Genomic DNA, 17506 nt, shown 5'->3' with positions numbered 1-17506 from the left:
GATGGACATCTAGGTTGCTTCCATGTCCTGGCTATTATAAACAGTGCTGCGATGAACATTGGGGTACACGTGTCTCTTTCCCTTCTGGTTTCCTCAGTGTGTATGCCCAGCAGTGGCTCAGGCAAGCATAACAGGGCAGAAACCTAGAAATTAGGGAAGGTGGACTTTAGTTCCAATTATGCACTGAGTGTGTGAACATTAGAATGTCATTTAGCCTTCCTGGGCCTTAGTATATTTACTTGTTGTGGTATACAGAGAAGCAGTCCCCAGGGATGCCCATATCCTAATTTTCTGAGCCTGTGAAAATGTTAGATTACATGACAAAGGGGGCTTTACAGATGTTATAAAGTTAAGAGTCTTATGGTGGGAAGAATATGGTGGATTAACTAGGTGGATCTAATATAATCACAAAGGTTGTTAAAAGTGGAAGAAGGCAGGAGAGAAGAATCAGAGAGAGATGTGAACTTTGAAGATGGAGAAAAGGGCCATGAGCCAAGAATGCAAGCAGTGTCTAGAAGCTAAAAAAGGCAAGGAAATAGATTCTCCCCTTGATTCTCTAGCAAGAAACACAGCCCTACCAACTCCTTGATTTTTGACCCATTGAGACTCATTTCATACTTCTGACCTACAGAACTATAAGATAATAAATTTATGTTGTTTTAAGCCACTAAATTTGTGGTAATTTGTTACAGCAGCAATAGAAAACTAATATATCTAGAAGGGAATAGGGTAGGTGATAAAATTTGAAGCAGACCTGTCAGATATTAATCATATAATTTCTTATCTCCTGTAGTAGAGCTTGGGCTTTCCATGTGGCTCAGAGGGTAGAGAATCTGCCTGCAACATGGGAGACTCAGGAGATGTGGGTTTGACCCCCTGGAGGAGGAAATAGCAACCCATTCCAGTATTCTTGCCTGGAAAATTCCATAGACAGGGGAGCTTGGTGGAGTCACAAAGAGTCGGACATGATTGAGCACACATGCACACATTGTAGTGCTCAGATATCTATGAAAAGGAATGAGGCAGTAATTATTAGAAATACTTGAATTATTCCCCAGACACCTGAAATGGTATTTAATGTCAAAATGTACTAAAATAAAATAATTAAAGAGCTATAATTTGGTGGATGATGATTACTTGGTAACATTATTCATATTCCTTACTTTGCAGATGATGAAATTAAGGCCAAGGGTAGTTTAATGACTTGCCTAAGGTTACAAATGTGAAGGCAGTATTCAAACCTAGACAGCATGACTCCAAAACCCAAGCTCACTATCTTCACCTCACTATACTGCCTCTCAGGACTAGTGTAAATATGTGTAACAGGGAAACTCTTAGTGAGGAACAAGGCCGGGAAGAATCACTGGGGCCCCTGCCATCTACTTAGGAGATTTTTAAGGTCTCTAAAGTCACAATTCTATTCATCCTCTTCTTAGAGACGTTGAACCTATTGAAAACTATGCACAGGGTTCAGATGAGAATAAAAACATCATCTGTCATGCTTATAAATCTGACTGGTTTTATCTTGCAGTAACAAGTGGGCTTTCTAACACTCCTGAATGGAACTGACTTTTTTACCAAACAGCAGAAACAAGAAGCCAAACATTTCTCCAAATTTCACCAGTCAGTTGAGAAGCTCCTCAGTCCATGAGAAGGAGGGAAAGGAATTTCTATCAGAGAAGGATATTTCTCATACCCAATTTGCTCTAGCAAAGTGTTATAATTATCCAAATCCTCTCTTCTACTTCAACATCTGAATTTCTAGGAGCTGAGAAATACTTTGCCTCAAATTTGTTTTAAAGATAAATGTTCTAATTATCTGTCCAGGGGTATAAATGTTACTTATTTATCAATGTAATTTTGTCTCTCTTCTTCCCTTGGGAAATACAGATCAAAATATTTGAGAGATTACCCTCTTTCCTGAACAATGAAGCAAATAATTCATTTCAAAACTCAGCAGTTCCAATCAACCACTCTAATTTTATGGCCAATAAGAACACTGGTTATTTTGTACATGAAGATGAGGATAATCAAAGTTATGCCTTTAGTCATAAAACAACTTTCATAAGAATCATGATTTTTTTTTAATATCACTGGAGTTAGGAGTTCAGAATTTCTGTATTTAAAACTACAATTCTCTTTAGTTTTGACTTCTGTCAAATTCTGGAAGTTAGAAAGAGAATCATTATTAATGGTGTTATTGTGGACAACATACACCTGGAAGGAACAGTTGACACACACACATCCCTAGACATTGAATTGGCCAAACCTATTCTTGACTATCTTGCAGGATGTTGAAGTCATCAGTCTACGGCAGTGTTCTGTCACTTACTTGAAACAAAGAATCAGGATCGAGCCACTTTCTGAAGCTGGCACCCACAGTTGACTCATTTTTCTTATATATCTCAGAAAACCTTATTACCAGCACTTCATGCATTTCCTCCCAATTCTGTCCTTACAGTACTTTCAAATTTGCTGGTTATTTCTTTATGAACGGTTGGTCTGTGTGTAGGAACAGACTTAACTTTCTTAACTATGTGTTTCAGTTCTCAGTGCCAACCCTATTCTGTTTTTAATTCCAAGTTAACCTTATAGCTCAGGCTAACTTGAAGCATTTTTTTTCTTGATTAACTGAGCTTTATGGTGGTCATATCATATAGCTTTCTACACATTCTTTATATAAAACCTTAGAATATTACTGAACAGAACACTGTACTGTAAGTGAAAAAATAGATTGTTTCTATTAGCGGTAAAGCCATGACTGATCTAAGACATAATATATAGAGAAACAATCTTTCAAGTAATATAATCCAGATGGGTTGAATCTTCTACATTGAAAAGCATTGCAATATGTAAGTACAAGAAATTTATGACTGTAAGATAACTCTTTCCATTACCAAATTACATGAACAATTTTTGATAAATTATGAGGTTTTATGTTTATCAAATACAGTCAGATTCTTTACCATCTGAGCCACCAGGGAAGCCCAGTATCTTATACAGATGATTAAAAAAATGCTAAATTTTATTTTTTAGCAAATATTCATATTGATATTAATAGGAATACTTTGGTTATATTCCATTTTTGCCAACTTAATTCTTCTATGACAAACAAAATGAATGAATTACATTGATTTCTTTACTGTGATGTGTCTGAATGGGCTTATTTCATTTGTCTCTTCTTTTGGCACCTTGCACACCTTGACTCTGTGAGTATTTTATATATTCTCCTGAATTCCCTTTATATTTGATTTTTAAAGAAAGAATAAATATTTTTTTTAATTAGAAAAAAATACTTTAAATTGTGCCAGAAGCAAATGGGTATCATTTGAATGTATATAAAACCTTTGAGTGAACTCCGGGAGTTGGTGATGGACAGGGAGGCCTGGTGTGCTGCAATTCATGGGATCGCAAAGAGTCAGACACGACTGAGCGACTGAACTGAACTAAACTGAACTGAAAACCTTTGAACATGTTTATTTTGTATCATTGTAATTGATTCAACAGTTTCTGAACTCAGTTTCTTCCAAGGAGACCCTGAAACCTACATATTAATAGTGAGGCAAAGTTGGACACTGAGATTTCTAATTTAGTTTCTTTGACAGATGAAATGACATGCATCCAGAAATTGCTAGTACTTACTCAGCAGTAACTACAGATGAGACTAGGGAGATTTTCTTGCCAACACTGGCACTCATTTGCTTTGAGATTTTTTCACACTTCTCTTTTTCTTCACTCACAATAGATGCCTAGTTGTTTCAGATCGATTACACCTGTTTCTAAGCAAATGAAATACATTTAAAACCTTCCCAACATACATGTGGAATTTGTGAACTGCCAAGAAATTCACTGTTTTCCAGAAAGTATAAATCTCGAAGGCATAGTTGGACAATCTCTGTCTTAGTCTTGGCTATGCTCAGGATTCCTTTCTTCTGTTTGTTTTGTTTGGTTTGTGGCTTGATGAATTGATCTCTTCATTAGACAGAACCACCTGGAACCTGAGGAACATGGTTTCTGCATTTACTGATTCTGTATCCTAGCTCTTAGCCCCAGGAGAGCTTTGATCTTTCTCTCTCCGTTCACTGTAGATGTGATAATCCTTTTCTTTCTCATTAAGAGCAGTGAATCCTTCATCCACACACATGCATATGATAGTTTTTTTTTTCAATAAATATAAGAAACCAAAGAAGCAACAAGGCATTTTGGTAGTCTGTAATCACCATTTGCCTGTCCCTCTGATTTTTTTTCTTTCAAAACACTGCATATTTATTTTAATCCTAGTTTCTTGTTCAGTCACAGTTGCTCCAATATCCTTTATCATTAATTTTGTATGTCTCTGTATGTTCATTTCTCTATTTTTTTTTTAATTTTTATTTTTCTTCATGCTATTTGAGTCAGAAGCTGGCCACTTGTCCCACATCTGACCATCCTAATCACCATTTTCTAAACTCTTCTTCTCAGTATCTTTAAAAAAAAAACAAAAAACAAAACAAAACCAAGTGTTAGAATCCTAGAAAGGTTGCTGCTAAAACACATGCTTCAATGTATTTGTAACTGTTTAACCATATGTTACTTAACATCATGCTCATGTGACTGGGTGACAAGCATTGAGTCAAAAAGCAGTCACATTCCAAAGCCATAAATATCTTCCAGTCCTGTGTCTTCTACTTAATGTTCCCAGTCTATCCCTGGATAGTTAAAATCTCTTATTACTACTTCAACTCTGGCCTCTTTATTAGCCTTTTTTATGTGCTCAAATCATTTCACAGTCTACTTGCTCCTTTTTGTCTGATGGTCTACAATGTACGGTATTTGAATATGTCCCAACATGTCCCAGAAATGTAGGAGCCTGGTAGGCTGCCATCTATAGGGTCGCACAGAGTCAGACACGACTGAAGCAACTTAGCAGCAGCAGCAGCACCAGCAACATGTCCAACTTCAAAGCCCTAACAGCTCTGTGCTATTACTAGGCTCTTCTCTACGCTCTGCTGCTGCTAAGTCACTTCAGTCGTGTCCGACTCTGTGCGACCCCATAGACGGCAGCCTACCAGGCTCCCCCATCCCTGGGATTTTCCAGGCAAGAATACTGGAGCGGGTTGCCATTTCCTTCTCCAACGCACGAAAGTGAAAAGTCAAAATGAAGTCGCTCAGTCGTGTCCAACTCTTAGCGACCTCATGGACTGCAGCCTACCAGGCTCCTCCGTCCATGGGATTTTCCAGGCAAGAGTACTGGAGTAGGGTGCCATTGCCTTCTCTGAAGTACCTCACCTAGTATCAACCAAAAGAAGTTTATAATAAATGAGCCATGTCCATTGAAATCTAATCTCTAAGAAAAATGTTATAACGATTTCTAAAATGCTTGAAGCAAATTTAAGTTATATACAGCAACAGCTATAGTAACCATGAATTCATAGCTTAAAAATAAACAACATTCCTACTGATTCCATCCTAGCCATGTTTTTTACACTTCACATCTGTATTGTGGCAATGGTTATATAATCAAGTTGCCTAACGAGAGGCTCTCTCTGCTGCTTCTTTCCAGAAAATTACTGGGTGAACAATCTTCCTAAGACACCCTTTACACCAACATTGCCTTATGATGTTCTTGCTAAGTGTTCCTAGTAAGTTTGTATTCCCTACCTTGCTTTTAAATGTTTGCCATGAGAAGGACCATGATGCATATCCAAACTTATTTCACACTAATACATAGTCTCTGTTTCAGTCACACCACCTTCCACAATCTACAACTTTCCCACTATATTAAGTGGAGAAGGAAATGGGAACCCACCCCAGTACTCTTGCCTGGAAAATCCTATGGACGGAGGAGCCTGGTAGACTACAGTCCATGGGGTCACGAAGAGTTGGACACGACTGAGCGACTGAATGACTTCGCTTTCACTTTTCACTCTCATGCATTGGAGAAGGAAATGGCAACCCACTCCAGTATTCTTGCCTGGAGAATCCCAGGGACAGAGGAGCCTGGTGGGCTGCCATCTACAGGGTCACACAGAGTCGGACACGACTGAGGCGACTTAGCAGCAACAGCAGCATTATATTAAGGGAGCCTTTGCTAACTGTGACTCCTCCCTGCATACAATAATGTCTCTTATCTCTTAGACTGACTATGTTTCCCATGCCACAAGGTACACTTTAGTGCCCCCTCCCTCTATGAACACTATTCTCCATCATACAAGAAAGCAGAAAGTAAATATCCATGAATTACCACCTAAATTCTACAGCAAATTAATATTTTGTACTGTTTTATTGCACCTCTACCCATTTATCTATCCTTCCATCCATCATTATTTCATCTTATTTTAGCATACACTTCAAGTTTTATACGTTAGTTCACTTCATTCTGAAAACTTTATTATGTAGATCATTAACTAGAATTCAATATTTGGTTTGGGTTCTTTTTGTTAGATAAAACTTACATACAATGAAATACACAAACAGTAATTGTACAATTTGATGAGTTTTGACAAATGCATGTGGTTGTGCAACCTAGAGTCCCATCAAGATATAGAACATGGCCATCACTTGAGAAAGTTCCCTCATGCCCCTTCACAGTCAATTCTATCTCCAGCTCTGGCAGAGGCAAAATTGTTCTGATGATTTCCACAATAAATTAATTTTCTTTTTTAGAATTTATTTAGACAGGATCATATAATTGATACAATCCATGCCATTGTCAATTTCTCTCTATTTTTTTTTTCAGAGTAACATTGTATTGTTTATAAATATTCCTGTTGATGAATACTTTGAGCTGTTTCCAGGTTTTAGCTAGTATAAATAAAGCTATTTTATTGTACAAACGTTTTTGTAGACATGTTTTTATTTCTCTTAGATAAATACCTAGAATAACAGGGTGGTGTATACTTAGGATTTTCTTTCAGATTTTAGTTTTCTTGGTGATGTGCTCTAATTTTTGCTTATTCCATTCTTTCTGTGCACATGGGTTTTTTAAATCATAATTAAATATACAGAATATAAAATTAATCATTTAAACCATTTTTTGTGTACACTTCAGTGGCACTAAGTACATTCACAGTGTTGTACAACCCTCACCACTATCTATTTACAGACTTTTTTTCATCAACCCAAACAGAAGTGTTGTACCCACTAAACAATAAATCTCCATCCCCTCTCTCTCATTCCTAGCCCCAAGTAATCTTCATTCTATTTTCTGTCTCAATAAATTTGCCTATTCTAGGTATCTCATATAAGTAGAATCACACAATGTTTATGCTTTTGTGCCTGACTTATTTCAGTTAGCATAATATTTTCAAACTCTATCCATTGTTTAGCATTATAAGAAACTACCAGACTTTTCTACAAAGTGTATTATTTTATGCTTCCACTAGCAATAGATGAGTTTTTGTTGTCTCACATCCTTGCCAATATTTAGTGTTGTCAGTTGTCTTGATTTTTAGCCATTCTGGCTACTTAAGTAAGCTCATTTTCACTTTATGCTTTTCAGAATTCCTCTTGCCTTGATAGTCTGCACACACAGTTGATTAAACAGTTCTCTAAACATGCTGTGTGTATGAATTCCTTTCCCCAGATGGACTTCAAACTCCTTGAAAATAGGGACTGTGCCTTATATGACATTTATTTACTTTGTAGTACCTAGCTTTGGATCATGCTCATAACAACTGTGACCATTTGAAAACACACTCAATCCAAACTGAGACAGAAGATTTAGTTTTAGTATACTAGTTATGGCTCTCGTGGCAGATTTTCTAACTGCAGGTTGAGATGTGAAAATTTCAAATCATTTTTAGTTTTTTTTTTTTACCTTTCTTAACTATGGACTCACAAAATATATTAGGAAATAAAATACCAATAATATCTAAATAGTGAGCTGATATGTATCTATGGTTGCTAAGGGACTGTTAATTCAGCCATAGATTTAATTTTCTTTAAATTCCTTTGATGAATATAGACTCAGACAGAAATAGTAACTAACAGGAAAACGGAAAAAAAAAAATAGTAAATGAAACAGAAACAAGGAAACCAGCGTATTTAATGTCTTTCTAGGAAAAGAACTCTTTGACAAATTGGACTTTTTTAAATCTAAATTAAAAAGTTGTTACAAGCTGGAGGATAGCTCATTTATGTATTAATTTTTCTGTTTATGAATAGCTTATTATGTATTAGGAAATTAAGTATTTAAATAACCCTATCTTCAATACCATATATCACCTACTGCTATGGACTGAATTGTAGCCCCTCAGAATTTATTTGTCAAAGTCTTCACCCTAAATTTGATGCTATTTGGAGGTTGGGCCTTTGGGAAATAGGTTTAGATGAGGTCATGACAGTGGGATGCTCACAATGGGGTTAGTGCTCTTATTGGAAAAGAAACCAGAAAGCTTGTTCTCTCTCTACCCGACTTGCCAACATGTGAAGACATAGGGAAGGTAGACATCTACAAACCAGGAAAGGAGTCTTCAACCAAAACTGACTGCTAGCACCTGGATCTTGGGTTTCTACCCTTTAGGACTATGTGAAAATAAAATTTTGTTAAGCCAGCAAGTCTATGGTATTTTGTTACGACAGACTGAGTTGACTGAGACATAGTTTTTTTACCCAAATTCTACCCTCCATAATAAGGCAATTTTCTCAGGAAAAAAAAAAAAAGTTAAAGGTTTTCAATTAAAAAAAAAAAAGTCTCCTGATTGGCACATGGTAAACTTTCAGAAAATGTGTTTTCAATTGAACTAGGCTCAGTTTACACCTTCTATGGCTTCCCAGATGGTTCAGTGGTAAAGACTCTGCCTGCCAATGCAGGAAATGCAGGAGATGTGGGTTTGATCCCTTGTGTGGGAAGATCCCTTGGAGGAAGAAAGAGCAACCCACTCCAGTATTCTTGCCTGGAAAATCCCATGGATGGAGAAGTCTGGTGGGCTACAGTCCATGGGATCTCAAAAGAGTCAGAAACAACTGAGCAGCTGAGCATACATGCACACTTAATATTCCTCTGGAACAAGTCTACTTATATTGGCAGAGACAATCAGCTTATATATCTTATGATTTTAGAAGACCCATAATCTTCTCTTCTTCAAAACAGCTATCTATCCTAATGGCCACCTACCATTTGGTATCAATTCCTTCCTAAGTAAAGCATTGGTCCCAGTTTAACTGCAGACATAGTTTTGAAGTTATATTAAAACAATGACAATGGTAAACACTTTCATAAAAGTTAGTGGATGGAATTACCTAGCAGAGTCTGAAGAAAGGAAACATGGAACAGGTACAACAGGTAGTTTTGTATTTGTCTGGATGAGTAGGGATGAGGTGAGGAGTAAAGTAGATGGAAGTTGTTATCTAGAGTGCTCAGTTGCTCAGTTGCCCAATTGGCAGGCAGATTATTTACCACCAGTGCCACTTGGGAAGATCTATATGTTATCTAGAGTAGTGGTGGAAAAGTGACTAAGATTTAGACAGTGGGAGAATTCACATAAAATTCTGGATTTTAGCTTCCTTGAAAAATCAGATCCAGAGCACTGGGCCAATATTCTTGCCTGACAACAAACACCTGGAGTGACACAGTAGCTGCCTCTTTAAAAAAGGGTATGTGCTCTGTCTTACCAACTGTCTCAACCATCCCGGAGTCTCATACACCAGGTGTGACTTCGTTATGGTATTTACCAAGCCCCTGTAGGCTTTCATTTTGCCACTCCTGGCCTAAGACTTAGGGACACAGAGATAAATATGACAATAACTGGGGGAGAGAAGACTTCCGGGCACTTACCAGTGAAGGAGATGTTGAACACAGAATGCAGTAATGAGAGGGAGTGAGACTACTTAGGAAAGCGACATGGCTTGCTTAAGTAAAGTGAACACTGGTGAAATGCATAGAACTTTACCATCTGAGCCTTTATTTTCTGGAATGCCTCCTACCTATTTTCCATATTTCTCTAAAAAATTAATCAGTTGACTATATAGGACAGTTATTGCCTTAAGCCACTTCCAATGAAGCATTGCATTTCCAATTCATTCTAACAATTTAAAAAGAATCTGTAGTTACTGTTCTGAGTACTTTTATTGTTCAAGATGAAGGTTAATCAGAATTTTGTCGTTAATATACCACATTAGTAATAACATTTTAAATAATCCATTTGCTCAGAAGTCCCCACTTTCAAATGGACTCCATATTTCCAAATTATACTCACTGAAATACAAAGTGAGGTTACAAAGACATTAACACACATTCACTCAAATTCGCTTTAAGAGTATTCTTATTTTTGTTGCCTTAAACTCTGAAAGAAGTGGTTGCCATTTCTTCAAGCTTGACGATCTCTGTGTTCAACTAAAGTAAAGTGCTTAGCATAGAGCCTGAAAAATCCAATAATAAGTATTACTTTTCTTTCCAGATACATCCTCTTCCTTTCTACCATTTTACTTAATATTATTTTAGATGTGTGTGTGTGCTCCACCCAGTAGTGTCCAGCTCTTTGCGACCCAATGGGTTACCCTACTGTAGCCCATCAGGCTCCTCTGGGATTTTCCAAGCAAGAATACTGGATTGGGTTGCCATTTCCTCTTCCAGGGAATCTTCCTGACCTGGGGATCGAACTTGTGTCACCTGCGTCTCTTGCATTGGCAGGTAGATTCTTTACCACTGAGCCATCTGGGAAGCCATTATTTTAGATAGGAAAATTGAATTAGGATTAACCTAAAGGTGGCTAAGAGGTAAAGAATCCACCTGCCAAACAGGAGACACAGGTTTGATCCCTGGAGAAAGAAATGGCAACCCACTCCAGTATTCTTCCCAGGGAAATCCCATGAACAGAGAAGCCTAGAGGGCTACAGGCCATGTTCACAAAGAGTCAACATGACTTACCAACTTAACAACAACAGCCACACTCTACAGATAAAACCCCTTACCAGTCCATGTAAAACATTGCTGAGAAGTTAAGAACGTTAGAGGGATGGTCAAACAGGAGAGTAACTAATATTTCAAATTAAACATCAGTGTAATCTCAGAAAGAAATATAAGAAACTCCCAAATCATCCCACCTCTCCCTCTCCCACAGAGTCCAAAAGACTGATACTGGATGCTCGGGGCTGGTGCACTGGGATGACCCAGAGGGATGGTATGGGGAGGGAGGAGGGAGGAGGGCTCAGGATGGGGAACACATGTATACCTGTGGCAGATTCAGATTCATGTTGATATATGGCAAAACCAATACAATATTGTAAAGTTAAAAAATTAAATTAAAAAAATTAAATTAAATTAAAAAAAAAAAGAAATATAAGAAACTGATGACAGAAAAAATCACTTTCCTTCTTGTGCAAGCATCTTCATTCCTTGTCTGGAGTCTTAGATCCAAGACCATTGTTTACTGCCATGTACACTGTGTGAGATGCTGTGATCAATAATGATGGAAGGATTTTTTTTTTTTTTTTTTTTATTCACTGCTGTGTCCTATAACCTGGCAAAGTGAAGTGCATGTCAGATAGTGGACCATCGTTAGAACACATGACAGCCAGCACACTAGAAAACATAGTTCATGAGCTTGAAGTGTCTGAAGTTGAAATAAGGAAATAACAAAGTATGCCACAACTAACAAAATTACAGAGCATGAATAAATACATCCCTTATACCTCCCTAGTTTCTCTTGTTTCCCCCTTTTCCATTTAAATGCATGTATAGGGGTGAAATTAAGTAAATGGCAAGAAATGTGCAGTCTTCACTGATGTTTATGGCATTTTGCATCTCAACTCACAGCCATCTACTATGACAGTGCTGATCCAAAATTGCAAAGCTTTGAGTTGCAAAGATTTCTTTTTGAATGTAGATTTCATAGTGCTTCTTATTTTTTATTTAGTCAAATAATTTCCTTTTATTTTCATTCTTAAAACACTGGGGATATGGAGAGTGGCAGGGTCAGGCATGATGCTTTCATTAGATTCATAATGTTCCAATGCATAGTGTTTGTGACAAACGTGTACATACATTGCTTCCTTTGAACTCCAACAAGAAGATCATACTTTTGTAATGTAGTCGTCAGGACACAGGCTCCCACTGATACAATTGCTAGCAGCTTGGAGCTCCCCATTGAGACACTCCCATTGCCATTCTAGGCAGCATTTTCAAATCACTAGTTGCCAGATCCTGTCTGTGTGTCAGGGAAGAGAACTGAGACATGGAAAGGATCATATTTTAATTTTTCCTCATTTATTTTTCAGCACAGTGGGAGACCAGAAAGAAACAATGAGCAAAGAGAGTAAATATGTGAGCAAATACCTTAGCCTTCACCACATACTTAAGAGTTACCAAATGCAGGTTCGTGTGCCTACACACAGTGAGGCCAAATGATACTAAGATGTTGGAGTCTGGAGCAAAGAAAGGTTTATTGCAGGGCTATGCAGGGAGACCAGTGACTCATGCCTCAAAATCCTGCACTCCTTGAAGGGCTTCAAGCAAAGCACTTTTAAAGGCCAGGTGAGGGAGGGATGTGGTTAGCTGTTGCAAACTTCTTGGTGTAGGAATCCTTTGTTCTTGCAGCTGTCCACATGGGTCAGGTCAAAATGTTCCTGTAAATCTTCAAGACAAATGTTATTCTCTGTTCTGCAACTTTTTATCTCAATATAAGTGGACTCTTAAAGGTCAGAGCCTTAAGAATAGGCTATCCTGTATATTTCAGGCTATAGGTGACATTCTTTTAAAAAAAGGTACAAAGCCAGTATGACTAAGCACAGACACCAAAGCACAAAGGTTAAAGCAAAAGGAACATATCTAATATAAAGTCAGATTTGTTCTTCTCTATTACATAAGTGCCTAAGAGATTCTTCACGTAGAAACTCCATCCTTGCTGTAACTCCACCACTTAGAACAGTGCTGGGAACAGAACAGGTATCCACCAAATATTTGTTGAATGAACGAATTCTATATAATGGAATGATTAGAATCAAAGCAGTTAGTATACAAAGACAATGTGGAATTACATGATGTCAGTTTTTGTATAAATGGACAATAAGTAGACTAGGTTGTAGGAGGCAGAGGAATGTAGCTGAGAGATATGAAATGAGGCATCTGGAAGTAATAAGTTATATGTAGAGAAATATGAAAGATAACACTTACTAATTATTCCAGAATGACCTATATAAATCATGATTGTCTTGGGAAACTGGGTTATATGGACATACTCTTTATATGAAACTAGTAAACTGAGTTACTAGTAAAATGAGGAAACTGAGTAAGAATTTGGGATCATGAAAATAAAGTTTGAGACAGATTGTTTTCATTTCACAATAGATACAGACTTTAAATCTGAAAGAGAGAGAGAGAGACTAGAAGACAGAACACCTGCTAGAATTGTAATAATTAGGGGCGGGAGGAAAAGGGGACGACGGAGGATGAGATGGCTGGATGGCATCACCGACTCGATGGACGTGGGTTTGTGTGAACTCCGGGAGATGGTGATGGACAGGGAGGCCTGGCGTGCTGTGATTCATGAGGTCGCAAAGAGTTGGACACGACTGAGCAACTGAACTGAACTGAACTGAGGGATGTTAGCCGGAGAAGGCAATGGCAACCCACTCCAGTACTCTTGCCTAGAAAATCCCATGGATGGAGGAGCCTGGTAGATTGCACTCCATGGGGTCACTAGGAGTCGGAAACGACTGAGCAACTTCACTTTGAATTTTCACTTTCATGTGTTGGAGAAGGAAATGGCAACCCACTCCAGTATTCTTGCCTGGAGAATCCCAGGGATGGGGGAGCCTTGTGGGCTGCTGTCTATGGGGTCGCACAGAGTCGGACAGGACTAAAGCGACTTAGCAGCAGCAGCAAAATGGAAGTTAGCTTCGAGAAGAGAGAGGAATGAGTAGCTCTGAAGGAGTTTGTGGAGAATCAAGTAGAATTGATTAACTATGGAATATAAATGTTCAGTCATAATACTGCCTGCAGTGTTGTTTCAAAAATTTACAAAATGTGAGCTCTGATAAATTCCACACTCAACTGAAGCTATCTCCACACCTTCCATCCCTGTAATATTGGAACACTTACTTAACTTCTCTGACCCTCAGTTACCTGAGGGTTTAATGTAAATAATGGTAAGTCATCCATATAAGCCTTCTCATATTTTCAGACCATATTGGAAATTCAAATTTGGTCCCTTAAAATTGTTTTTTTTTCCCCTCTATTCTGAGACAGGAAAGTTCTTAAGTAAAATAATGTTCTGAAATTTATTGAAAGTACCTTAGAATAAAACAACAAAGAAAATCAAGCTTTAAATATAAAATCAGGATGTTTAAAAATCCTTCATGGAAGAACACTTACTTTGACTCAATTTTAAGCCAAACAAAAAGATTTTATTTTTAGGGGCTATTCTTCCATCTTTCCTATATCAGAAAGCATTTCTGCAAAAAATCGAAACAAAAAAGGTTAGATTTGGAAAAATTCGAGTTCTTCCTGGTAACATTCAACTTTCAGTAAGAAAATTATTGACCAGTGCTTATGAGCAGGAGAAAGTCTAGTTCTATCAGATAACTTTATAGTCTCTTTCCTCAACTCTGAGAACTCCTCTTGCATCCATAGCAGACAGCTACAGGCTTTCAGGCCTTACAATCTTTGGTCACAACTCTTCTACGTGAACATTGCCTTCTCCAGAAGGGCCTGCCTACTCTGATTTTCCATTTTTTTCTCATACAAAACCCTGGTTTCAACCTCAATGCAGTTAGCATTTTGCCTAAATTTCAGAAAAAGAGAGAAATTGTTTTCTAGTCTCTCCTCACATTTGTGTTTACATACTTAAGGGATAATTGGTTACATAATTATCTTTAATGAATCTTTATCTAACATAATTGCAGCTGAACATCACTGCTGTATAGGGATCAGTGAAAAGAATAGTGGAAATTTTTGATAGCACCTAAACATCATGAGACTCATATTTCTAACTGTAGAGATTGAACCACTTCTGAGTTGTTGAAATTATTGCTAAATTTATTTGCAGTCTTTTTTTTTTACAATAAAAAGCTTTATTACTCTTATTATGGGCCAAAGAAATGCTTTAAATCTTGAGTTCTGAAGTAATATCTTCTGTCCTAAAAGCAATGAAGCTTTTCAAGAGAGAGGAAGAAAGAAAGTACATTCTGAAAAGGTAGTGCATGGTTTCAGAATTTTGTTGCAATTTTGGTCCATATATGTTTACTAAGTGTAGCCTTTATATGTAAATTAAATGATTATATAAGAAAGAACACTGTTTTCATAAAGTAAGAAATTATTTTATATTCTAAAAGACATAGGAGTATAAACCAGTAAGGCAGCTCTACATGTGTTTGATGGCTATGAGATGACCTGTTTGACTTTCTATTACAGACCAGCAGACCATGTTGCCCTGGCCCACCAGACCCAGACTGGGGTAACCGATTCATTAGGGAGTCCTGTGGTACAGAGTTCATTCATAGCCTGTAATAAATAAAGTGTGTTTAAAACCTCATGTATAGAAACAGCCTTCCATTGTGAAAGTAGTAGCATAAAAAAGATTTTTATCCTTTGAAACGCTATTGGAGAGGGGAAAAAAAAATATTTTCTCGTGAAACCCTAACAAATGAGTTTATCATTTGGCCATATGGGATAGTGTATGCACACATGTCCAGATAGTCAAATTCATTCAAATTGGTCTGGACAGACTAATTCATCAGTTCTTTGGAGGGAAAGCCCAAGCTGAGTTAAATAAAATGTTAAAATAAAAGCAGTTTAATTACCTCAGTTGAAAAGTAGAGAGAATTTGGCTTCAAGTCTTAACAGAGTTCTATAACGACTTTAGTGATTAGAAAATCATTTGTGATTAGGACATTCACTGTACACAAAAGATTCAGCAAAAGTGAGAATCCTTTTAATCTTCTCATTTATCTGTTTACGGAGCAGACTGTGTATATGTCCATAGTACAGACATACATTTAGTTTGATCAAGTGGAGATTATTGCAGATTCCAAACTAATGGAGTTGGGTTAATGAGGTTTTACTCTTTGTGTAGAGATGACAGACACAGGCAGTAAAGAAGAAAATGTGCCACCTGTACCCCAGATTTTAACTCATTCTGTTTTCCTCATTGCAGTGAAATAAATTCTACATGTGATATGAGAGTCAATCTATTTCTTCCTGTTTCTGGCATCGTCCTTTGTGATAAAAAATTATGTGGTCAGAATTTACCTGAAGCAAGATATGCTTGGTTATAATTTTCTCTGTTAGGATGGTTATCTATTGTAAGTATTTCTTCACTGAATACCAGTAACTCAGAAGATGCTATATTTATGATACTTTCTTAGCTACCTTAAAGTCTATAAGTGAAATAATGCACAAAAGGTCAGTGACTAGGGAGGTATACATAGACGAGACATTTTTGAAAGAGAAAGACAGATTTAGAGAAACTAGCAAGAGACTAAAATAGAATTTAATGAATTGGAGGGATTCTGGGAAAATGGCAGAATAGGAAGCACCAGAATCTCTCTCCCCACCTAGACAACAATTACACTGGAAGAAATCTGTCTGGTGTAACTATTTTGGAACTCTTGAATACATCTTATGTAGCTATTTTGGAACTCTGGAGTCTATTGAAGGGTCCAACTTTCAAGAGAAGGCTTGCATGGTACACTGTGATTAATTTTAGTCAATTTCAGTTCTTAGCTCAGCAGCCACTACCCACCCCCACCTGCAGCCCTGTGGAAGGCAGCTGTGCATCTCCCTAGAACAATTCTCACAAAGCCTGTGGGAACCAGTCTGGACAATATGAACCCTGTCCTTCAAATATGTGGGATCTGTGTTCTGATCACTGATGTTGACAGATAATGGAGGTGCAGACACAAGTATACAGTCATTTTTTCACACTACTCAGTGTTACAAGTCCCTACTCCTCCAGCTGAAGTGACTTCTAAGGAATTTAAAGAGCCAGCACTTTCTTTTCCCCTTAATTGTTTTCTTTTTCTCCCTTTGAGAGCCAGACATTAAAGAATAGGGCATTCAACAGCAACTTCACATACAGAGGAAACTAGAAAGTCACTGCATATACCAAGGGAAAGATGCAGAATTAGAAAGTACTAGAGAAATTCTTAAGTTTCCATCTCTGGCTGATCTTTAGTACAAAGACAATCTACAACAATCAAAAAAGAAAACCCTGATAGTAAGTGAATCTAATTTCTAAGAGTTATCACTTCATTAGATACAAATGTACATTCTCAGCAAAAATCACAGTGAAATGAAAGTCACTCAGTTGTGTCTCACTCTTTGTGACCCCATGAACTATACAGTCCATGGAATTCTCCAGGCCAGAATACTAGAGTGGGTAGCCTTTCCCTTCTCCATGGGATCATCTCAACCCAGGGATCAAACCCAGGTCTCCTGCATTACAGACAGGTTCTTTACCAGCTGAGCCACAAGGGAAGCCCAAGAATACTGGAGTGGATAGCCTATCCCTTCTCCAGGGGATCTTCCTGACCCAGGAATTGAACCAGGTCTTCTGCATTGCAGGTGGATTCTTAACTAACTGAGCCA

This window comes from Bos javanicus, chromosome X (assembly GCF_032452875.1).
Source record: "Bos javanicus breed banteng chromosome X, ARS-OSU_banteng_1.0, whole genome shotgun sequence".
Taxonomy (NCBI): Eukaryota; Metazoa; Chordata; class Mammalia; order Artiodactyla; family Bovidae; genus Bos; species Bos javanicus.
The sequence above is the reverse complement of the archived record's forward strand: the minus strand, read 5'-3'. Positions refer to the sequence as shown.